The sequence below is a fragment of the Amblyomma americanum genome, chromosome 1 (genome assembly GCF_052857255.1).
Source record: "Amblyomma americanum isolate KBUSLIRL-KWMA chromosome 1, ASM5285725v1, whole genome shotgun sequence".
NCBI lineage: Eukaryota > Metazoa > Arthropoda > Arachnida > Ixodida > Ixodidae > Amblyomma > Amblyomma americanum.
The window spans coordinates 524666775-524692529 of NC_135497.1; the positions used below are offsets into that span (position 1 = coordinate 524666775).

The following is a 25755-nucleotide window of genomic DNA, read 5'->3' on the forward strand; positions in this document are numbered from 1 at the left end:
CGTATGTAACCAATGGATATCTGAAAAAAATATTCACCAAAAAAAGCACAGACGCCTTATTCGTACCGCTAACTTGAGCCTTCTCCGCAACGTCGCTGTTTGCAATGAGAAATTATTAAATGTTTGATGTAATTGTTTCCAAGTACACAACCTCATTCCCATCACCATGCATTCATAGATTTAAAAAACGTGGTGGTCGAAAATTGCTTCTAGATGCGGCACGTATGCACTTTTATCGCACTACACTGAAGCCCATTGGTTTGTCAGTCTGTTTCACGTTTTCTTTTTCAGTCTTTGAATCATGCTGCTCCTTTTGTGGAAAAACAAACGCTAGTTTCAAAACAAAATTATGCACCAAAAATTATTTGACCACCTTGCGAACAAAACGACATGACTGCTTGTCCAGAATTGCTTGGCATATTGAGACGCTTCTGATTGTGTATGTTTGATTTTGTGTGTTTTCTTCAGCAGTAAATGGAACGGCGTCAGGTCAGTATGCTTTAATTATTGATTTTATATCTTCCAGCCACACGGCAAATGTTCGGAAGCAACTGAAACTATGTGTAATAAAATCACGAATTGCTTCTTCTCTCTGTGCAGAACATGTATTGCTATTTTTTTCAACCATGTGCAGTAAGGAAGTCAGAAATTATCTTTTTGACTGCGCCTTAAATGCTTCATCAAGTGCCTTGGACTACCTGCTCTTATGCACAGCATTTGTAGTGTGCCGCAAGGCATTATGTGGCGTTTTAGAAGCATCGTAGTTAATTCTTGTGACGTCAAACAGCGCATAGGTGATATTATTTCCTCTTAGATTCGTAATGACTACTAGCTACTAATAAATTACAACTGCACTATTAAAATGTAAAAAAATATTCGTTTACATGCTAGCGTTTAATCTCATGCCACATTTTTAGTGCCTGCAGCTAGAGACTGCTTCAATCAAACTTTTTAGCCCTCAGCATTACTGTCCTGCGTGTTTCCAGCGAAAAAAGATCAGGTGATTTATACCCCTGTCACACGGGCACTTTCGATCCTCATTGAGTCAATGCTCATCGAACTCAATGCAGATCAACGGTTGTCACACGGCCAAAAAGCGCAAATCGAGTTCGATCCTGCTTGACTCGATGCCGATTCCTCAAGAGTACTTGAGGTTCCAAGCACAATCGAAAACACTCTCGCTCTCATGAAGCTATAAAAATAAACACAAGTTAACAAAACCAAACCACAATTGTTGTCGTTGTAATTGATTAAAATGTAATACAGAACATTTTTCAGGTACTATGCCTGCTTATATGCAAACATTTGAAAATAATCTCTACACCATGCTCCAAGCTTCGCCGTCAGTGTAAACAAAGATGGCGTCCTCCTGCCCGTCGGCGCGGAAACTGTGGAGCGAGCGCGAGACAGCCGCTCTCATCGACTGCTGGCAGGACCGCCTAAATAATTTGCGGCGCCAGAAGAGAAACGCCGCAGTCTATGCAGAAATCGCGGAGGCGTTGCGGGCCCTCGGGTTGCATCGCACAGCAGCAGAGGTGCGCCACAAAAACCTGGCGCAGATACGCAATGTACCGATTTGGCTACGGATTTGGCTGCCGCTGCCCCCGACTGCACAGTGTTGCCGGACATCGCCATGTTATGGCTGTCGGCGGAACATTTGGCGCCACCTAACACACATGAGGGAAACTTCTCAATGAGCATTGCAAATGCCCGTGTAGCACCGGATGTTTCGAGCGTGCTCGAAAATCTCGATGCAGATCGAGCTCAATGAGGATCGAAAGTGCCCGTGTGACAGGGGTATTAGTCAGTGAGTATTCTTATCAGTTGCAATTACGTTACATATAGTTAGGCCATCCGCAAGTGTGACCCTCCGGTCGCGGTGGCTCAATGGCTTTGGCGTTCGGCTTCCGACCCAAGGTTGTGTGGTGGAATTCCGGCCACGCCGGCCGCAACTGACTTGAAGACGAAATGCAAAAACGGCCCTTGTGCTGTGAGGGGTGACCGCAAGCTAAAGATCTTCAGATACTCTGATTGAATCAGGAGCCCGTGACTACAGCGTTCCTTACAGCTCAAGGGTCCCTTCGTAAATGTAAACCCTACGTACTATGTACCACAAGTGTGAGGCGGAGATGAGGCCTACTGATAATATTGGAGGAGGAAAAATCAATATTGATTTATATATGCGCAGTACACTTTGCAAGAGAACAAGTGGCTCACATGGACAGAAATTTGTTGCCAGAAACACAGCGAAAATTAAACCTTGCCGATATTTACCAATTTAACCAAAGATGAAAACCAGCAGTCGCCCTAGGGATCACTGCCGCAATATGCCTGAACTGATCAGGAGCTAACAAGGAAGGCAATCAGATATCCATAATTCTTGTCGGGGATATCAATGAACCGAAGAAAGCATGTGGTTCTCTATTCGCCACCCCCAAAGGTAGAATAATCGTAGACATGTCATACAGGGAGGGCCTTATACTACTAGCAGATCAACAGCAACCAACACGAACAGGAAACAGCGTAAGCCGTGACACGTGCCCTGTCCTTACTTTACCGAAAACATGTAATGAGGCCAGATGTATTAACACAGGACAGTTGTTGGAGAGTCACCTTCACATTATCATCTGTGTGTACATGGGGTCACATGCCGAATACCAGTTGGTAAAGCCAAAACTGTGAATGGGTCAAATGGAGAAAGAACAAGACGTCGTAGTAGAGAAAAACATCGCAGACATTGAGAGCTGGATGACACTAATTGTCGAATCAATAGGTAGGTACACCACAAACGTCAAAACCAAGCAGGAAGCGCCAGCAGTAGCCCCTAATCTGCTACATCTGTGGGAAGCTAGAATAGATAGAGGGGGAAAGGCAGGTATGTTAACCAGAAATCCTTCATGTTGGCTACTCTGCACTGGGGAAGGGAATGAGAGGGTTAAAAGGGGAAGAGAGAAGGAACGGGAACACAGTCACGGTCTGTGAATCAAGGCAGTCGTTCGTAAAAAACAAAACAGTGAATTGTAAGCATTGATGGCAGTTGACTGTTGGGGCCACGGACCGAGGGTGTTGTCCTCTGTGAAAGGGTGAGGATCAAGGCGGTCCAGAGCACAACACAGCCTACGTATTTCGTTCAGAAAGACAGAGCACTCACACAGGAGATGACGGATTGTCTCTTCGCAGACATAGCTTTCACAAGAACAGCTGACGGCCGTCCCGATCCGGAAAGCATATCGATATGTGAAGGCAACGCCGAGAAATAGACGGCACAGCAATGTTGTTTCGTGACGCGCTATGTCACATGGAAGACGGGGGCGCAGTCCGAGGTACCAGAGCCCTGAGGCGACGGTTGGAGAACTCTCCCGCTTTCCACGCTGAAAGTGTGAGCGCCAGGGCCAAAGAACGAAGCCAACACGCTGCGTCAGCTCTCATTACACGGATATTAACAGGGATCCCGTCGTTGTGGGCTGAACGGGCAGCCTCGTCGGCCTGGTTATTTCCGTTAATACGGCAGTGTCCTGGCAGCCACTAGAACAATATGCCACGTGGGAAGCTAGAAGATTTTTAACAAAGGCACGGAGGTGACAAAAGCGAAATCAAAAACTTAAGGCCAGCATTGTCGAAATCTCTCGTAGAGCAGAGGATTACGCACAAGAACTGGCCAACAAAAATGGCTCCAGTTTTGCGACAGGCTAAATTATATGATGGGAACGTCCAAAGCGTGGAGCTTTGTAAGATCACTAATCGAGCATAGCATCATCAAGAAAGATCAAACGGACATGCCACCATTTCAAGGCCGAAATTGACGCTTTTATATCCAAAATCACTGAGAAGTTCCTGAATATGGAAGACTCAGTCTCACTTCATGGCTGCACAAAAGAACCGAATGCGAAGATGGACGAGCACCTAACCTTAGAGGAAGTGAAGGCATAGCTAAAAGCTAGGCGTGAAAACACAGCCCGGGGCCCGTATAAGATAAACAGCAAAACTCTTTTCAGGCTTGACGAGACCTCCCTCACTCAACTTGTAGAATATTTCAATACTTATTGCTGGAACAAGGGACAGCTTCTGGAATCATTGAAACTTGCAAGGGTTTGGCTCATTCAGAAGGCGAGAAAACCATGCGGTATTGAGAACCAGCGACTAGTCTCCCTAACGTAGTGTGCAGACAAACTGCTTGAATGTGTCATCAACAAGCAATTGAAACAACTAATACAATAAAATTACTCCTGGATACCCTCTACGGGTTTATAGAACATCTGCCACCACAGGATACCCTCCTCCGCATGAAAGAGGAGGCGCTAATTATCAAAACAAAAGCCAAACCTAGGCAATACTGGTGTAGATATAAAAGGAACTTTATGACAACGTGACGCACCAAGGCTTCCTGTAGTATCTGCGCGAAATCAATTGCTGGGAACGGACATATCACTACATCAAAGACTTATTTTTGGACAGAAAGAAAATCATAAACGCTGGCGATCATAAATCCACATACATCAGCCTGGGCCCAATAGGCACCCCACAAGGAGCGGAGCTGTAACCCATGCTCTTTAACCTAGCACTAGAGTCTTACTGGAGAAACGCAACCATAATAAGGGCATTGAACATGCTAAGCCCATCATGTAACGGTGTGGCGCCGCAGCAGCAATGAGAGACCAATCCAAATGAGAGGGCAGGAAGCAATGGATAGAGTGTAAGCACGCGGCGGGATTTCAGCTTAAATGCTCCAAAACAAGGTCGGATTTCCTGCTCTATTATCCAAGAAGGCGACTAGGAACACCAGACTGAATAGACCAAAATAGAGTCAAAATGAAGGGCAGAAGCACTACAAGAAGTAAAGAAAAATACATCTTCGGAAGTTGCCTACCCAGTGAGAAGAGCAGCGACAATACTATCAGGCTGTTTCGAGGATACGTGGAGCATGTATATAGAATTATCCGCCGAGTACTCAAAAAAAGGTACGGCTTACGAGAGAAAGAGGCGCTCGGACTCGTACAAGCCTTCTTGATCTCTGGGATCACGCACGCTACCTTTCACCCAAACCTAACTGGGAATTAGAAAGAACAGCTAGACGTCATCATTAGGCAGGCAGTGAAAACTTCGCTGGGATTCCCAGATAGATAGACAGATAAATTTAATGAAACGAAGGCAGAGAGATCGGCGAGAAAGATTGAAATCTGGCCTGATACTCAGCACTGGGGAGTGGCAGGAGGACAAGAAAGCGAGCCGTGATGGGTGACGGTGTGGTGAGGAGAGAGATGAGAGTATGAGCACGCCAATTTGATGCCATCACAACCGCGAGTCGAGGCCTGTGTCACTCAAAAAACGCGAAAACGCCCGCATTGCCTGGGCTGCTTGCCAACGCAGCTGCCAAGCGCCTAGTGGTAAGTCCGGGACTTCCAGTCTGCACATCAGCGGACAGGCTTATCCAACTCGGCGTTCGGAACACGTTTGAAGAACTGCCGAGGCGTGCAGACTAACTCTAATAATCAGGCTATGTCAGAACCGGGCAGACAACCACTTAAAAGGATCAAAGTCACCATACCCTATCAGGTGGCTGAAGAAAGAAGTACCTCTAAGCACCAGGGTACGAATAAAGATCCGTCCTGGGCCGACATGCATGGACAATGATTTAAAGGCAGAATAGAAGCAAGAGTGAAATACCTATCCTAGCGCTAGGATAATGGGCATGGTACAATATTGCCGCCAGGGGTCACCAGGCGCCACCTTGGGGAAAAAAGTGAGACGCGCGTGCTCTTTGCAGCTGGGACACTGCTTGATTCCTTGCGGCCTGTGGCTAGCCTTTTGATTCGGCAACCCATTTGTGACATTTTGTGGTGGAGGTGCTGCGTAAATCGCTCTGGAATATGTCGCACACACCTCCGAAAACCGAGGACCCCAGACCTCTCCCTGTCGGCACGTCAGTGCACTGGGTCAGCAGCCGAAATCTTGGACTGTACCCTGAGCATAGGCTATTGGAGACAACCTCGCCGCCTGGCCGACTACCTCCTGTGCTCAGGTCATTCGACTCTCCCTTGGCGCCAACCCCTCAACCGGTCATGCAAGACGCCGCGTACTAAACCCTCCAGAACCCACGCCTACCAAAGTCCTTTCACGGGACTCAATTGGAGGACATGGAGCAGGTCTCCGGCAGCGTTCCACCGCGTACAACCGGCCAGTCCTTGCTGCTTCTGTTACGGAGTCCCTCCCGGTTTTCAACAGCAATACCGACTTTCCCGCGACATGATCAGCGCTGTTGTCCGTGAGGAGCTGGAGAAGATTTGTGGTACGTCGCAGCCAGCGGCCAGCTCCCTTATGAGCGCTATCCGCGAAGAGGCGCAGCAAGCTATCAGGCCTCCGTTACTACACGCCGAACCACAGCCTACACGGACAGACTACTGCCGCCCGACATACGCTGAAGCTCTGCGACGCCCTGTCCGGAATCCAGCGGTAGTTTTTCCCAACCATCACGCGCGTCTCACTTCTTTTTCCTCAAGGCGCCGACCGGGGACACCTGGCGGCATTATAAGTATGAGTAGAGAAGTGTACAACGGCTGTATCTTGCCGGTACTCACCTACGGGGCGGAAACGTGGAGGCTAACGAAAAGGGTTATGCTCAAGCTAAGAACAACGCAGCGAGCCTTGGAAAGAAAAATTATAGGTGTAACGTTAAGAGACCGGAAGCGGGCAGAGTGTGCGATGAAACAAACGCATGTTAATGACAACCTAGTCGGAATCAAGAGGCAGAAAAAGGCGTGGTGAGGGCATGTAATGCGAAAGCAAGATAACCGCTGGTCCTTAAGGGTAACGGAGTGCATTCCAAGAAAAGGCAAGCATAGGAGGGGGCGGCAGAAGGTTAGGTGCGCGGATGAGATTAATTAGGAAGTTTGCAGGCATAGGCTAGGCGCAGCTGGCAAAGGACAGAGTTAATTGCAGAGACATGGGAGAGGCCTTTGCTCTACAGTGGATGTAGTCAAACTGATGATGATGATGTCAATATACTTATGTACTGCAGGCCCCGTGAACAAGATAGCCGCAATGTTGATGACAACACCCGAAGGCTCTCCAATTAAGAGCGAAATAATCAGAGCGAAGAAGCGGAAGTGGCATAGGCGGCCATAGCCCTTAGCATCTGTTGGAACCGCAATGCCATAGTTATGTCTGAATCTCAAACACCAGTGCGGAATTTCATGACCGCAGTAAGGGAACCCTGCTGGAACATACTAAAAAGCACAACTGAACAATGCGTTTGTCCTTTGGACCCCAGGACACACGAACATGCCTGGAAATGAGGCAGCTCATACTGAGGCTCAAGCCACACTTTTCAAAGCCCCGAGTACGCAGCCGTCATGCTCTGTTGACAACCTGTCAAACCCGCTACTATGCTAAGTGACCGTCACAGAATAGTATAGGCTGAACAGGACAGTTTTTCCCATACCTATCAAGAACATCAATAAGGGTGAAGAACACATATTTAGGAAAATACAAACCAACACTGGAGGAGGAGGCAAAAAAGGGAACGTTTAATCGGCTCCCGTATGGGAGCGTTGTTCAACTGGACCCTTGTTGAAGAACAAGACTCCCGTGCGGGAGCCGAACTGTTAATACCCCCCCCCCCCCCGCTGTTTTTTTCGTTGGTGGCGCTTGCTTCTTCATGTACATCCAACCAGACTGATTTCTGCGGAAGCCTCCGCTTCACAGACTAGAACTCTGCCCTCATTCAACAAATGGCACTGAGACATACATGATACGGCATGCTCCTTATGGGGGCATTTCACAAAATGTTTCATCTGACATGAGCTTGTGAAAGAAACTCGGAAGAAACATTTGACACAACCAGTGAGCGCTGGGGGGCCACTCTGCCCAGCAATGACCCGGCTTACCAGAAGAACCTGGCAGAAAGGGGACGAGCAGCGCTTCAGGCCATTAGCTCACTGACTGATACCAGCCAACCTTTAAGCTCTCAATAAATGTTTTTCTCCTCCTTCTCCACCACTCAGAAGCACAATTAATACGTGTGACAGAGCTTCACACTCGGTTTCTTATCCGCGTGCGGATAAGCCATCATTTCTAAAGCCATGAAAAGGTCGACTTTCGTCTCCCTACCAGTGTCGGTGTTCAGGCGAAGCCGCTGGATCAACCTCTCCCGGTAGGAAGACTTCATGCTCCGGATGATGCCCTGGTCCAGGGGTTGAATGACTCAGGCACAGTTCGGCGGGAAGAACTTCAGCTCCACACTTGACAGCTTGACGTCATCAATGCGGTGCGCTGAACAATTGTTCAAGAGCAAATAAACCTTTAGATTTTGTCTGCTCATGTCGCGGTCAAGTGCCACCACCCAGTCAGCAAAAATGGCACTGGTCATCCCATGACCGGCTGTTTGCCACGTACTTCACAGGTAGACTTCTGTTCCCCTTGAAGCAGCGCGGTTTTGCACTTTAGTTAATAACTAAGGGGGGGGGGGGGGCTTTGTCAGACCCATCCACATTTGTGCACCGCAGCACAGTCACTCGTTTCTTGCTATGTTTGCCTCCGTGGCAACGCTGCCCTATAACATCAAGCGTCTTCGCTGGCAGCATTTCATAGAAGAGGCCCGTCTCGTCTGCGTTATAAATATCAGACGGAGCGTAAATACTCATTATGTCAGTCATGTTGTCCGTCGCCCATGCTGATGCACCGTCAACGTCCGCAGATGTCGATTCACCGCACAAAACCTTGCCGACATTGTTATGCCTTTCTTTAAAGCGAATCAGCCGTCCTATGCTTGCCTTAAAGTCGTTCAGTCCTAGTAAACAAGCATAATTTAGGGCTTTCTTCTGTACAATTTTACCGCTCAGAGGCATGTTTGTTGCTCGCCTAACGACGAACCAAGCATAGACAGCCTTGTCGAGCTCTTCATACGTTGGTTGCGTCACTTTCTTGTGCTGCGCTGAAGTGCCCGATGAAAGTACCTTCCTAATGCTGTCCTTTTTCTTCAAAATCGTCGATAGCGAACACCGCGCGGTGCCAAAATTTGCGGCAATAATTGCCGTGTTCTTCCCGCTTTCTGCTTCGGCGATAATTCTATCCTTTTCTTCTAGCGAAATAAACTTTCGCTTCTTTGTTGGCGGCGACATGGCAGAGGCGATCGACGAGATCAGACTGCAGCGAGAGATCGACGATCAACACACACCGACACGCGAGAAAATGCCGGCAAGGGCTGTGGAGAAGGCGGGGAGGGCAGGCTAGCGACTGGATTTGGATACGTCCTTGGCCCTCGTACGGCCGGCGGCCTTCGCACGGCTCCATGTCCCCTCGCTACTTCCCTATGACGAATAAACGACTCTCAAACAATTTTTTTAATAAAGAATACACGAAAATGTAATAAACATACATTCAGTGCATTATTTAGCTGCTCCAAGCCACTGCTTTAGCAGGGAATAATCTCGTACAGCACCCAACATTTGAAGAAAGGCGGGCCACTGACCGGTGAAGGCTCGCGAAAAATTCGTAGAAGCGAATGCGTGGTCACAACGTAATTCGTTCTCGTTGGAATTTTAATACTTTAACTCCTATGGGGGTTCGCGGGGAATGAAAAATACTTGGTTGTGGCGAAAGTTTAGTTGAAGCTGAATTCGTTTTGTCGGGATTCAACTGTACAAGCATTCTTACACATGGAATCGATATTTTACGACCACGACATAGATGACAAGGTGAATACCGGCATATTCCTATTCAGATACACTTTTTAAACCCCGACTGCGAAATGAGCACGCAAAATGGGAGTCGTGCGTATACGAAATTACAAGTAAAAAATTATTTTCATTACATTTCCTTGCAAAACATACAAAATTGCTTTCATTTTCTCAGCGAAAGACGAACACGGACAAGAGGGGAGACGCCACATAGCCTGTGGTGTGGTGTCTCATCTCTTGTCCTTGTTTGTCTTTGCGCTGTTTGAATGAAAGCATGAAATGCCAACTCGCCCAGCAACTGATTTTGAGCCACTGCAAAATTGAGCAAAGGAGTCATTAAGCAGTTCATGACCTAGCGATGTACAATAGCGTGATACAGGAGACAGTCATCACCGTAAATTCAAACTCTGACGCACCAAACGCAGCAAGTCTTTAACAAAGAATAAGGAAAGAGCCCGGCCTGAAACAGAGTCTTCTAAAATGCTCGATGAAGCATTAAGAGCAGAGGACATGGATGAGTAAAGTGTAGATATTGACAAATTTCAGTTAGTGAGCTGTATATACCAGGTGTTTCAGGGAATTCCGCCACTAATTGTTAAAGCCACGTTTTTTGAGCTCTGAAGATAGCTTCTGTGGCTGAATAATACCAGCATCGGCGGACATAAAAAATACTGTTGAATATAGTTAATTACTCAAGCGGTTAAATAATTTCTGATAATTATCTTTTAACACTCACATTTTTGCAGCTGTGTGCAATTAGTGAGTTGTAGCTGGTTTTTAGCAATAGTCATATAAGTAGTTAAACTTTCCAAAACGCGGTTACCTTCGGCATTGTCGCTCAACAAATTTGGCTTTTTCGAATATTTACGTGCACTGTAAGGACTGGTTTGCCTCATGCTATTAGAGCGCTTGCGTTTTTGCACGATGTAGCCAAAAAGTGTTTCGCCACAGCACTGAGGATAATTGCGCTTTCGAAATTATAAAAATTTGTATTCCTATTCCCAATAATCCGCTATAAATTTCTCATGGCAATCAGTTTCCCTGTGATAGTTAAAAAGCTAAATATCAGAAATTAGTTAACCGGCTTACTGGCTAACTTTTCTTGCCCATTTTCTAATGTCGGCCGACGCTGGTATTATCCTGCGGCAGTAGCAGTGTTCATACCTCAAAAAACCTACTTTCAGAAAATTAGTGGCTGGCTTCCATGAAACACCTAGTATAATAAATGAGAGATGGATTGTTTTGAATAGATTTAATTCTGTGATGAAGGTACGGATGTGGAACGCTGTATATATATATATATATATATATATATATATATATATATATATATATATATATATATATACATACATACATAGTGCTGTTTAGGTGCTGTATTGGTGCAGCGCCAGGATGGTGTGGAAAAAGTGATTGCTTATGCCAGCAGGACACTGTCTAAAGCTGAAGCGAACTACTCGGCAACAGAAAAAGAATGCCTTGAAGTTGTATGTGCGGTTATGAAATTCCGCCCTTACTTGTACGCTCGCCCCTTTCAAGTCGTTAGCGACCATCACTCTCTCTGTTGGCTGACTAACTTAAAGGACCCTTCAGGGAGACTTGCGCGTTGGAGCCTTCGGTTACAAGAGTTCGATATGACGGTTATTTAAAAATCCGGAAAGAAGCATGCGGACCCTCCAGTCGGACCCTCCACAATGACCGATGAAGACACTGCTTTTTTAGGAGTCATAGATGGCGCAACTCTTGCCCAGCAGCAGAGAGAGGACCAGGAATTGCTCCCTCTTATTGGTTTCTTGGAGAAGCGAACTACGGATGTGCCTAAGATTTTCGCCCGCAGCCTCTCGTCATTCTTTCTTCGCACCGACGTAATTTACAAGAAGAGCTTCCGTCCTGGGGGGAACAGTCATCTACTCGTCGTCCCAACAGCTCTTCGCACGGAAATCTTGCAAGCGTGTCACGACGAGCCAACCGCCGGCCACCTAGGCTACACCCGCTCGTTGGCTAGAGTACACTGCGGATACTACTGGCCGAAACTGCCGGCGACAGTGAAGCACTATGTACGGACGTGCGTAGACTGCCAACGTCGTAAATCACCCCCTGAAAAACCAGCCGGTCTACTCCACCCTCTCCAAGTGCCAAAGACACCTTTCAAGCAAATTGGCATGGACCTCCTGGGACCATTTCCGACGTCTACTGGCGGGAATAAATGGATAATTGTCGCCACCGATTAACTAACTCGCTACGCGGAGACAAAGGCTCTGCCCAGGGTTACCGCCGCCGAAGCAGCTCGGTTCTTCGTTGAGAACATTGTCCTCAGGCATGGCGCTCCGGCACTCATTATAACTGACCGAGGAACTGCCTTTACGGCCGACCTTTTGGAAACCGTTCTCCGCCTCAGCGGTACCAGTGATCGTAAAGCGACGGCCTATCACCCCCAAACCAATGGGTTGACGGAACGCCTCAATAAGACAATCGCCGACATGCTCTGTATGTACGTGGACGTAGACCACAAGAATTGGGACGAAATTCTTCCCTACGTCACGTTAGAATGCAATACGGCACAACAAGACACCACTCGCATGACGCCTTTCAGCCTTCTTCATGGCCGACCAGTGACAACTATGCTAGATGCCATGCTGCTCCCGAATGCCGACGGCGACGATGTCGATCAGGACGCCGAGGAATTCGCAGAGCGCGCAGAGGAAGCTCGCCAACCAGCGCGTGTGCGCATCAGAACTCAACAGGAGGCTGACGCACGACGCTACAATCTTCGCCACAGACATGTCATGTATGAACCTGGCGACAAAGTGTGGGTCTGGACGCCTATTCGCCGTCTTGGACTCTCCGAAAAATTATTACGGCGGTACTTCGGGCCCTATGTTGTGCTGCGACGTTTAACCGACGTCGCGTATGAGGTGGTGCCGGACGGGTTATCGACATCCAAGCGACGCCAGCAACAAGTCGACGTCGTCTATGTTGTACGTATGAAGCCGTACTACTCGGACCGATCTTGACCTCCTACTTCCTTTTGTTACCATCGAGACGATGCTTCCTGAGAAGGGGGGCAAATGCCGCATGCGAGAAGACGCCAATGATGAAGAATTGGTCTACGAGCGAGAGGCAAGAAGAAGAAGAAGAAGCTGAAGTGCGCAGGGACTTTTTCTGGTTAACCAGTAAACCGTTTTACCTTCAGCTCTCCTCGGGATTCTACCGAGTCCTGACATATATATATATAGTACACGAATTATATGCGTTGGAATCTTGCATGAAAACAATACTGTAAATTTCTGGTCAATGCAACTCCTGCATTTTAGTTGTAAGCGTCTTTTATTGTCTTTTTTAATATTACTTTACTCTTTTCTCTTATTTTCCGCTGGTTAACTTCAGTGATATTTATACTTGCATCGCTTGTGCACAGAATGCGTTTTTGTGTAATAGAGCTTCTGCAGAGTTTGCGTAAGAACGGATCCAGGACAATATCAAACATTAACGATAACGACGTTTTAAAATTGTGAGATTAACTGCGCGAAATCTTTGTAAAAGGCTCTCAGTCAGTGAGAAAGTATGAAAATTGATTGTTACTTTCACTCCAAATTATAAATTTTTGGCTGATTGTGTACGTAATTAAAGCACTGTAATTATTGCAGAGAGCCTTGTATGGTTTCTGCTTGAGAATAGCGTACAGGAATACCTGTATTGCATTTTCATGTGATCTAGCTCAGATTGTTACTGACCCTGCTAGAATAACTGCGACCGCTAGATATACTTTTCTTTTATTATTTAAAAGTTCTGCTTTCAAAATTGACTCAGTTGATGTAATGAACGAGCTCTAACTTGGTGTTTGGAACATTTTCGTTTAAACGTTGTTCTGACAAAAGCAAAAAGCAAAGCTATGTATGTGAAAGACTTCAGCAGCTTAGACGTTAAGAGCCTCGTAGACTACTTAGAGATGAATTTCGACGGTTTTAATGTTCATGAAAATATCAGTGTTTTGTGATGTAAATTCAGACATTTTTTCCTCCGTTGTATTGCCACGTCGTTCCTGACAGGATTAAGAAAGAGAACCCCTGGGCTAGGAGAAAGACAATCCGCATGAAAAGAAAACTTTGACTGAGATGCTGAGGTCGGCGTCAATCCTCGGCTATCAGCACTCTAAGCGCAGCGTTGAAAAGTGAGGCTAAATAAGCTGAGGGCACTTACTTCACTATCCCCTTAGGCAATTTACTCAAAAAAGCACTGGGGAAATATTGTAGGCATAAAGGCGGCAACAAATCATATAGTATTTAGTTAATGGTGGATGGCTAACAAGTCTCAGAGGCCAAAGCAGTAGCCGGTGAATTTAAGAGATACTTTGTCTGTATACGCCTAGAATTGTTACTGACCATGTTAGTGAGTCTGAAGGGTATTTTCCTTCTATGCCTGATGTGATAACATCTCCTACAGTTTCGTTTTGCCGCTATGCAGAACGCATTTCGCATTACTTCTTCCTCATTTATAACGCGTCATTAGAGCTGTGTTCTTATACGTCAGACTGGAGAGGTGCTCGTATCATTCCCATTTTCAATTCAACTGATCGCCGAAGTGCATACAGTTACCACCCAATATCATACGCCTAAACAAGCTGCAAATTACTCGAACATATAATCTGCGGACACTTGACTGGATTTCTTGAAGCAAACAAACTGTTATCAGACGCTCAGAACGGGCTTTTTCGTGGTTTGTTTACTGTGACGCAGCTGCTTACCGCATGCCATGATTTTTCACTCACGATTAACACCAAAACAGAGATCCATGCTAATTCTTAGACTATGCAAAAGCATTTCATAAAGTGTCCTACAAAAATTATTACAGAAACTTTATGACATCAAAAGAAATAGCAGACTTATCGATTTCATTAGGTCTTTTTTAGAAAACACAAATCATCAGTGCATCCAAGTTCGCATGCACTGCTCAGAGACACTGCATGTAAAGTCAGAGGTACCACAAGGTTGACTTCTGCAATCGACTTTATTCCTTACTTATGTTAATGGTATTGTGGAAGTTATACACAGAGATGTTAAATAAAGCTTTTCGCAGAAGACTGCGTTGTTTACGCGTGGGTTTATTGTGTATCTGCCCAAATTAAGCTTAACAAAACCCTTCCTGCAGTGTCAGATTAGTCCACAAATTAAAACATAGTTTTAAACGCTTACAAGTGCTTAGTCCTCCTTGAATCCAGGAACAAAACCGCTTCGCAACATTCTTACTCTGTTCATGGCATCGTTCTTAAGGAATCACCGGGTGTTAAATCTGAGTTGGGATGTTCATATCAATGCAGTCTGCGCCAAAGCGTTTAAATCTATCTGGTTCATTCGACACTATCTTTCAAAAGCCGCCATGAGCGAAAAACTGGCAGCAAATAAAGCATTGGTCCGGCCATGTCTGAAGTATGCTTCGCGCCTATGGGACCCCTTACCGATGAAATACATTGCCAAATTAGAAAGACCTCAAAGAACCGCGGCTGGATTCATTTTGCAAAAGATATAAACACACCAATAGCGCGACAGAAATCATTATTATCTTGTTCTTGATACACTCGAGGCGAGACGTTCCGAGTGCAGGTTAAAATATTTGTATTGTATAGCAACATAATACTAATCAACAATCACTGTTTTATTACCTGTCGCACTCTGCGCACAAGCTCGCGTTTCGACAAAGAAAAAATGATCCAGGAATATAGCCCTCTAAACAATACCTTTAAGCATTCATTTTTTCCAAGAATCATAGGTGCTTGAATAAATTACCTATGGATATCGTCGACAGTCGAGTGCTTAACAGTCCATTACGAACTTGAAAATGCTTAGTTGCAGTTGTGTTTCTGTTCTTGTATTGTTCTACGGCAGCGTCACATGCCTTGATTTCCCGTATTTGATTGTTGTTGAGTTTGGTGATGTGTTCTTCTCATGTACGTTTTTCTTTTTGCACACTGCAGCTTGGAGTCAACCGGCTCTGCAGTATTTCAAAATAAAAAAATTAATAAACAAATAAATATTATCGCCAGCCCCTGATTGTGCTATATGGCAATCACGCAAAGAGAAAAAAAAGGAACTGCCAAATAAGAGACATTTAAGTGTCCTTGAATCCTAGAAACCTTCCTGCATGCGTCAGCCGCAGTCGCTCATTTTTCACGCTCATTATATTCTGGCATTTAGATATACATGTGTTTATTCAAAATCATTTTTACGCAACGCCAACAACGTTTCTGTTTCTTTTCAATACCTAACAGTGGCGCCAAAAGCAGCTGCAGGTAGGTCAGAACTGTCTGTCAAATCAACTGTGTGTCCTTGCAAAGCGAGTGTGATGAAGATTAATTAACGCCGAATTGCATGCTGTCGCTCACAAATCATGCCACATAGGTTCGTAACAGCCCTCCCTTCTGCACGGCAGCTTTCAAGAGAGGCTTCACACCAGGGACAAGTCCTCTTAGCTGAGGGGGGAACCTGACTGAAGATGGGAATCTGAATAACCGTCAAGACTCAAGCTGCTGAGTTAGGCACTGTCATTCTGATCCGATGAACGAATGAAGAACTCCACCATAGGGTATTGACAACTTTTTGAAAACAGGCTTTCGCTTAACTGCTTGCTAACGCAGCTCTTATAATAAACTTTGACACGTATCGAAACAATTTTTTTATATAAAACCCAACGTTTCGAAGCCGGCTCGGCTCCATTTCAAGGGGTACTGGGGCCTGTGGCTAGATGCTTTAAGTAACATGGTGGAATTACAAGGACCCTTTGGTGCCTCAACATGTATACTTAACGTTCACCTAGCCACAGCCCCCGTTGGCCTTAAAGAAGGAGGCGAGCCCTCTTCGAAACGTTAGGCTTCAAATTAAGAAAAAATGATTCGAGAAATGTATAACATTCTTAGAATTTAAAAAACCTTACCAGACATGCAGTTATATCGAAATGTTTAGTTTTCAAGGAAGCTATCCGTGTGTCTGCCAACAGATTGCTGAAGACCTGAAGAGTTTTTTATGCTCTGCTCAAAATTAGCCACATACGTAAAACGGTGGCTGCATTAGGTACAGTAACGGTGATCCTATACGCTCAAATGATCCTCCGGTAGCTGTTGGTCTAAATAAAGCACTTGGGTCACACAAGTGATAAAGCCTGTTCAGCCAACAAACATTTTTGCGCCCTTAGTTATAATTTACCTCGCACTGTTCCCGTGAAGGCATTAAAACTGGGTTTGCAAGAAACAGTGAGCTTCAGTGCGCTCCGAAATAATTTTGGGGAAGTAATTATCGAGCAAAAACCCAGCTATTTGGCGGCCCAAGATGAAGTGGCGTTTTTCCGTGAGACCACAGCACAGGACCGACGAGTTTTCTGCTGTGTACTTCTACTCGTGTATTCTTACTCTGGTTTGCCGGCCACCCTCGTATCATGAGATTAATATACAACCTTCTAAATTAGTGCACTTTGAATAGTAGTTTTTGTTTTATAAATGATATGAATGTTCTCAATAACACAAAGCAAAAAAATTTAAGTACCTAACTGCTCTATTCGAAAAATTCTAACATTATCTTAACCCAGAAGAAAGGGGGCGCCAAGGGCTTGATGAACTGTACACCTATCAGCTTACGGTCTATGGCCAACAAGCTATTTACTTAGGTAACCGGCAATAAAACAAGATCCACTCCGCAGATCGGTGAACTAAAGAAGCAAACTGTCTCTCCTAAATACTGAGTCAGAACATCAGAAGCCGCATGAAAGAAGTCAACAGCCACCAAAAGCAAGGGGCGTGGGTGATTATTTCTATTTTTTTAAATTTGTACTGGTGGTGAATGGGAGGTCAATATTCTAATTATTTTACCGCTTAAAGATAACTGATTAGAAAAGAGAAGAAAAAACAACTACATTCCGCTAGCGGGATAAGAGCAGACGACCTCCAAACTTTGTGTGCAGTGCTCTTCCAACTCAGCTACAGCGACCGCTGTCCAATGTTCTGCGTTCTGGGGCATTTATGTTTCCTTTGAACCTAACCTTGAGAGTTCAGCAGACAAGGAAATGGAAAGAAGTGCTCGTTATGGCATACATGACGGAAACCAGAAGTCATCAAAATCAAAGAGCATAGGGGATGTCTTTCTAAATTGTAGTTTTGCGTCAATGGGAGACTTAAATAAGCAGAAGAGAAAGAGAAAAGAAGCGCATGCCGCTGGTGTCATTCAAACCCACGACATCCAATTTATCGCGTCAGGCGCTCTACCGACTGTGCTACGGCGTCGTCTGTCCAATGTTCTGTTTTCGGGAGTATTTATTTGTAGTGTAAGCGGGAGTTTTTACCAGCGGCAACCTCGTCCATATCGGCTGGCGTAGTAGACCCTGTATTACCGCAAGGCCACGTAGAAACGTGGTCCAACGTTGAGGCCGGAAGCTGTTTGAGTACCCTAGTCTGCTACTTATAGCATCGAGGTTGCCAGATTCGAGGCCTTCATTAAATTATGCAGCAAACAATAGAATGGAAAAAGGTGCTCGTTATGGCATACACGACTGAAGCTTTTATTCTTCTCCAATTGATAAAAAACTACAAAATAAAAAAGACATCCCCTTTGCTTCTTGTTTTCGGTCTCTGTTGGCTTTCGCCATCTATGCCGTAACGAGCACCTGTTTTCATTCCCTTGTTTAATGAACAGTTTAATAAAGGCCTTGAATTTTTCCATCTTAATGGCATAAGTAGCGTAAGAGGGTTCTCGCACAGGTTCTGCGCTCTACGTTCGACCAGGTTCCTACGTGGCACTTACGGTAACACAGGGCGTACTACGTCCGCCGCTATGAACTAGGGTGCGAACCACAAAATAATGAAGAATTATGTCTACCCCCTTCCTCGCATCGACGACACGCTGTACAAGCTCTGCAACGTCAAGTACTCTTGAATGGGCCTCAAAAGCGCTTACTGGTGAATCGGAGTCCACGTCTCACTCGCGGTAATACGGAATGTTCCATGTCCACCGCTATGTTTGAGGGTGGCACTTGTGAACACTCTGAAGGTTTTGCTACACGGAAACATTATTCCCCTCGAAAGCAAAAGATTGGAGAGCCGTCGCCATAGTTAGGTTGGTAGAACACAGGAAGGAAAATTCGGATGTCATGGGTTTGGATCCCACCACCGGCATGTGGTTGTCCTGCTCCTGCTTTCTAATTAATTATCCTGAATCAATAAAATAATTACATTGTAATTTTGCTATTGACGAACACGCAAGAAATTAAAAAAATAGAAACAATTGCCTACGCTCCTCAGATCTGGTGTTTGTTGGCTTCCTTACTATATGTATGTGAAAATGAGCTCTTAAGTTCCTTTTCTTTGCCTGCTGTATGGTGTCGAAGAGGTATGTGAAAACGTTCTGGAAAATATCCGCACCAGCTGTACAGCCATGGAAGAGATCTCATTCGAAAAGGGTGTAGGAAGAGAAAACAATCTACATTGAACTTTTAAACCTGTCCTTGCAAGAGGTATTTAGAGATCTGGATTGGTAAGAGTTGGGTGTAAAGCTTAATGAGAAATATCCTAATGCGCTCCCATTTTCTGATGACACTAGCATACTTGGGACCTAGCATACAAAGTGGGACAATAATCTAACATTATTGTAAAGAAATGGTCAATAGTCTCAGGAGAGTTGAAGAGTTACGACTGGCAGCAATGCGTTGAAAGCAGTACATAAGGCGGGTAGCTATCCCTGGTTTAGCCAACGATAGTGAAATGCCTACAATAACAATTAAGTAGACGGAATGTGGAAGTTATCCTTAGGCCATGAATAGGAGCTTACAAGTATTCCTCATGAAATTTATACAATATTATGCCAGTACTCAACTATGCGGCCGAAACGTGGCGGCCGGCGTAAAAATTTGCAGTTAATCTGAGTGCGGCGCAGCAAGCTGTGGAAAGGAGATTCATAAGGAGAGCAAAATGGGACAGAGAAAAAACGCGGGTAATTGGATCCAAGTCGAAAACATCGGGGTAGCGAGGTAACGGCGTGGATTGCAAAAGAGGACAAGTGTCGGAGTGCAGCTCAGAGAGCCAGGCGGGCGGATGAGATGGGAATTTTTCGCAGATGAGGTGGCCACGGCTGGTGCAGGACAGGGTAGATTATAGGTGTATGCAAGACGCGTTTTAGGAGCCCTGAGCGTAATTAAGCTCATGTTTAGGACGAGAATAATGAGAACTGTTTTGCGTTAGGCATTCATATTAGAAACGGGCAGTAAAACCGCGGTTCGATGAAGTGTTTTGAAAGGTGTGGTAGTGCAAACGAAATTTTTTTTTATTCTTTTCAGCGAATGTAACAGCGGCTCCGAAGGCTTGAAGGAGGTATGTGCGTGCTTTGGTGCTTTGCATCAATGCATACCATTTCTTATGCAAACGTTTTGCAGCCGCCTTCTATGACGACAGAAATATTCCTTTCCTTAAATGGTACTGAATATAAGCATCAAACTAAACATATATATAACACCCTTTCCAACAAATTACCAAGAACTCTGGTTATTCAGGATGCCCGCGTGATGACCCTCTCGCCATGCTTCCTCAGTGCAATGGGACTAAAAAGAATCAAAGTGTTCCAGTAGCTGTAGACGACTGTCAACGACCGATAAGAAAACTACTTTACTCCAGCTTTTAGTGTTGTGTGATGGTTCGTGACGTATTTTAACCTCGGGCGCATTTAGGATACTGCCACATGAAGAAGTATGCTATAATCCGCTACGCACTCAGCTTAATGAACACAGCGGTCACAGGAAATTAGGGACAGTGGCACGATTCGCTTGTTATGTCCACTCGTTGCGCGACTCAAGAAGTAATGACTCAATTTTATGTAAAAAGAAAGCGCTTGGCGGAAGTGAGGCCATCTACGGTGCCAGAATGAACTTTCGTAGAGAGGGAGGCACAAAGAACACAACGATGACTGTTAACTTTAATGAAAAAAGCGAAATGGCGGAGGTACACAGAGTGGATAGAAGTGAAGTAGGCGGAAGGAAAGAAGGCTTTGCGCATGGCAAATGGTGTGCAACAAAAGCAAAATCTGTGGAGCAGGCATCAATAGGAACACAGAAACCGGTGAAAAACGTAAGTCCTGAGGCTGCGTTACACTTCATTCGCGCGTGTACTGACAAAAACAGACACATTACCGAAAAAAAGTCCTAAAAGCGAACAGGAAATGTCAGCAACGCAACAAAAAGCATACGCTGAAAAGACCGATTGCGGGTCATTAAACTCACCAAATCACACTAACAAATCCGGAAAAATGCCATTTTGCGAAATTGAAGCATTGTTCCAAAGACCTCTGGATCCGCGCGCTGATGACTCAGACCACTCGGCTGCGGTGAGACGAGTAAGGAATAGGTGGACGCATTGGCTGATAATCTTAGCACGTGAGAGTAGCCAGCCGTGTCCTAAAACGTCAGTTTTGAAAGTTTTCTTTAATATTTTAATAAAGGCGTCCTGTACAAACACAGCCAATGAATTCGCCTTTGTGCACGGGTTGTCAAACCTCGCTCCGGCGGGTCAGTGCGAGCGGCAACGCCAAGCATTTTCTTAAAACTTGAGGGAGGTTTCGGCACATGCACTCTTCCTGTGAAGACATCTAGCACCTGCCTGGTTCATATCACTAAAAACGAAATGTCCCACGCTTTGACCATATTCTCGGTTCTGATTTCGTTTTATGACTTGGGCGCTAGCCGGCTGTGTCCCACGACTTTCATCAGGGAATCTCGGAGGTGGTCAGCAGTGCCCTTTACCAGAGACACTTGTAGCAGCACTGTACCCGAGAAACATGTGAGCAAGCACCTTAGACAAGGAATAATATAGCCGATCTTCCTCACTCAGCCGTCAAAATTATACTGATGGAGCCGTATCCGTGTACCGATGAACAAGAAAAGGCTTATAAGACCGGCGATATAGCAGGCTTGGGTCTTTCTTGCGAAGGCAGCAAGTAGGAAAGACCAGTACAGACGGGTTTAATTTCTGTGCCAATAACAAATCGAGCTTTGGAAAAGACATGCCGTAACAAGCTTCACATCACTGTTAGAAGTTCACATGCACGAGTGTGTGAAACATAAATTGCAATTTGTCTTCATGTGATGACCACGCAAGGTTGACATTTTATCTTGTACTGTCTTCTTCGAGCTAGAAAAATTTTTGCAATGATTTCATTTCATGACACCGTCATCTCCTACTTAATATAGACGACACTTAGGAACACCAGTTGGCATGTAAACCTTCATATCTTCACGAAGGACCGACTGTGAAGCATTTACTTTATGATCACGCTTTCAAAAAAGAGCTACGCGCTTAGAGCCACACCTCAGCTTTGCACGCAAGATGCGGTAGCGAACAGCTTGATTTATTTGAAATTCACTTTCCTATTTTTTTACTCTCTCGTAATTAATCTGTTTTATAAAACAAGGAAAATAATTCTAGTTCAAGAGCTCAGTTGAAGAATTACGACTGCCTCGTCCTCACGTTGAACGGGAATGAGCTGTCCGTTTCTTTCCCACCGGTCTGTACGCGGTGTATATTTCTGTGTTGCTGGAACACAGAAGCAGAGTGTGGTTTTGCATTATTAAGTGATCCAGCATACACTCCGCTTAAAGAAACAGCATGCATAATGTCGTTCTAGCGGCGCTTTTGTGAAGCAAAAATTTGTACAATGCTGTGAATCTTTGTACTCACACAACAGTCGAGGAGATGTGTACCTGGATGCGCACAGATGTGTTTAAGGTGCGCGACAAAAATATGTGTTTTCAGACTCAGCCACATACGGCCGATGTAAAACTGCTGCAGCCCGCCCTCTTCCGCCAAGGAGAACGAACGCTGAGAGATAAACTGTGTTCATATAGCAATGGTTTAACGCGTCTCTGCTCTGCGAGTTTGACACCCTGTTTTCTATTTTTCAGGTGCACACAGAAAGAAACTCATCAGCGTTCAAACGAAATACTTTACACTTCCAGGCTATACAGAATAAGCCGTCATATTATTTCAATGAAATAAAGGTAATTGGGAATAATAAACGAGAGCAGAATTTATTTGTACGAACTGTACATTGCTGACGATTGGTACTGATTTTTCAGTTCTTCTTGCGCCACTCCAGGCTGACTGACAGCACTGATACTGGCGCGGTCCAAACTGCTACACTAACCTGAGCAATCGCATGGCGTCTATAACAGCGAGCACCGAGGGAACCACTCTGCACTCGTAGCTGTGATATAATCATGGAGGAATCATATATCACAGAACATAGAAAAGAGAACCTTGCCAAGAATGACTACACCATGCAAGTTATTGAAATGGCGCTGACAGCGTATGCACGTTCAAATTTTCTTACGATGCATACTTCGCCGCACTGATAAGTGCACTGTGGTCGCAGAAGTTCAGCGTGGTACAATATTGATTGTGCATGATTATAGTTATCCAATCTCTGCCATCATTTTAGATGAAGAGGCTTGAGCCGGCATTGTTGAGAGCGCCTTCGGATGACGAAGCACAGCCACCGTATACCAAATTTGCGCTGGTGACAGGAAGTAGTAGCAGTAAAGCGAGTTTCTCAGATGCCAAAATTAATTGGTGGCTCCCACTAACTGCTAGTACACAACAGTTTTTCGTGAGCTTCTCCGCAATAAAATCATGCAGTTCAACTAAGATAACATCTGCCTGGACAGGACGGTGGAACTGTAAACACAGACACTGTAGCTGCAGATTCAGTTGCAGCGAGCGTCGATCTTAAAACGGTGAGGCGCTGATATACCTAGAAAGTGCCATGCCTGCACTATTTGGTGCTCATTTGCCGACGTTGAAAAATTCTATAGTCAACGTGCCTCCCTTTCTGAGATCTTCCAGAGTTGCTAGCCTACATACTTACCTGGTGCTGAGTGTAAGACGATCATTTGCTAGAGTGATAAAGAAAAATTTTCTACAGATCCAACAGCAGCACGAGGACTAGAAGTTTACTGCGCTGACGTATGCAAGCTTTTATGTTCTAGCAAACTGCCCAAACTAACAAGGAACAATTTTTTAACATTGCATTCCATCCAGCGCAGACAGACGTGCGTTTCTTCTAAATAACGGCACGAATACAAGTGACAAACGCTGAAAACTTCATTAACAATAAATGTCACCTCAAGATCACTTTACTGATGATAATAACAGCAAAACTTTTGAAGGGTAAGTGCTCATAAGGGCTTGCCTAAATAGATTTATGGAGACTTACAGTGCCCTAAAAAACGAAAGCGTTTATTACAAAAGGATAATTACGGATTTTAGTTCATACCCGCCGCGGTGGCTCAGTGGTTAGGGCACTCGACTACTGATCCGGAGTTCCCGGGTTCGAACCCGACCGCGGCGGCTGCGTTTTTATGAAGGAAAAACGCTCAGGCGCCCGTGTGCTGTGCGATGTCAGTGCACGTTAAAGATCCCCAGGTGGTCGAAATTATCCCGGAGCCCTCCACTACGGCACCCCTTCTTCCTTTCTTCTTTCACTCCCTCCTTTATCCCTTCCCTTACGGCGCGGTTCAGGTGTCCAACGATATACGAGACAGATACTGCGCCATTTCCTTTCCCCAAAACCAATTATTATTATTAATATTATTTAGTTTATACAAACTGAAGGCATAACTCTATCTTTTTGTAAGATGCGGCTTTAAACACTAAGGTCCATTCCTTTCAGTGAGCACTACGTCGTGTTGCGACGGCTGATATAGTTGACTAATACAAGGTTCACGGACTGCAGCAATGGTCGCACATGAATAAAATAACCATGAGTTTTTATTGCAAATAAATATTGTGCAGCTTGATGCAGACAATTAACGCCCTTTTTCGCCGGCCCGCAACGAAGTCATAGTCACGCGACTTCTGCAGCCTACCCAGTTCGTCGAGCACCCCCGATAAATAAAAGTAAAATAAAAAATGTTCTTGCTGTGCGTAGCCTGAGACGTTAGAAGAAATTGGCGCCGGCAGTCAAGTTTGCCTGCTTCACACCACGTGGCGCAAGATAAGAAAATAACGGTTCTACAGCATATTCACGACAACTGGGAAGGTTCAGTTCGAGGTATTCTTCACGTGTCGGGTTTAGGGACCTGTAACGTGCCTGGGCGCATTGCCTCATAGACTTCCTGCAGAAGAGAGGGCAACTGTGCTTTGCAAAATCCGCATTCTTTACAAGTTTTTCTTTATTTCTACAAACACGGTAATAATTAACAGAAACCCGAGTCCCTATTCTACACGATGCCGATAAAAAAAGCGACCGGTTCGGTACATTATTCGAACTGTGTATTTGTTTACCTAAATGGGCTCCAAAATTTTGCCGGTTCCATACGGGGCCTTTTTACAGACTTTTAAAAGTTTTGGGAAAAAAACGTTATGTGAGGCCACAGGAAGCGCTCTCTTTCAAGTGCTTGACATTACCTTCAACTTGAACGGACGATATAATTATTTTTAGGCATCATTAGCTGTATCAAAAAACGCGACCTTTCCTATGGTTGCGGCTTAGTCCGCAAGACATAGCGGCGCTAGCTACGAACGGCTCAATATTCTTCCCAACCATCTACACCATCCCTATATTGTAAACAGAAATCGACCTCAAGGTTAGTCCTCTTAAAACTAAGCAAGCTGAGATGGCTAGCATGCGGCACGGCAAGAACACATTGATCCACAACTCGAAATGGCAATGGTATTGTTCCAGCGTCTGTGGTAAACCCCTGAGGGGAGAGAAGATTTGTAATAATGCAGTAATTATTGACGAGCAACCACCCAAGCGCAGCTATACGGCTTGAAAGCGAAGCCATATAGCTTCCACAGACACTATGTTGTGGAAGAAAAAATCTGTTCTGGTGAAAAATTCCAACTCGAGACCGCCGGCCTACCGTAGCAGCTGTACCAACTCACCGGACTGCTAGAAATTGATAGGGCGATAGCGAACTGCTAAACTACTCGAAGTGGGTATGGTGTTGGCCCAAAGTTTTATAAAATCCGCCAAGGTAGAGTCAATGTGTAATAATGAGTAACTAATAATTAGCCCACACTGAAGCGCGGTCATGGGGCTACAAAGTAAAACTACAG

At 45.2% G+C, this 25755-nt stretch overlaps 1 long non-coding RNA gene across 1 annotated transcript in view; it reads left to right on the forward strand.

The window, feature by feature from the left end:
* LOC144107331 (uncharacterized) overlaps positions 1-22742 on the forward strand; it is a 325881-nt gene extending 303139 nt beyond the window's left edge. Inside the window, exons 7-10 of the long non-coding RNA XR_013309257.1 lie at positions 469-489; positions 15940-15960; positions 19986-20019; positions 22599-22742. This is a non-coding gene — a long non-coding RNA (uncharacterized LOC144107331). The remainder of the gene's footprint in view (positions 1-468; positions 490-15939; positions 15961-19985; positions 20020-22598) is intronic.
* The last annotated feature ends 3013 nt before the right edge of the window (positions 22743-25755 follow it).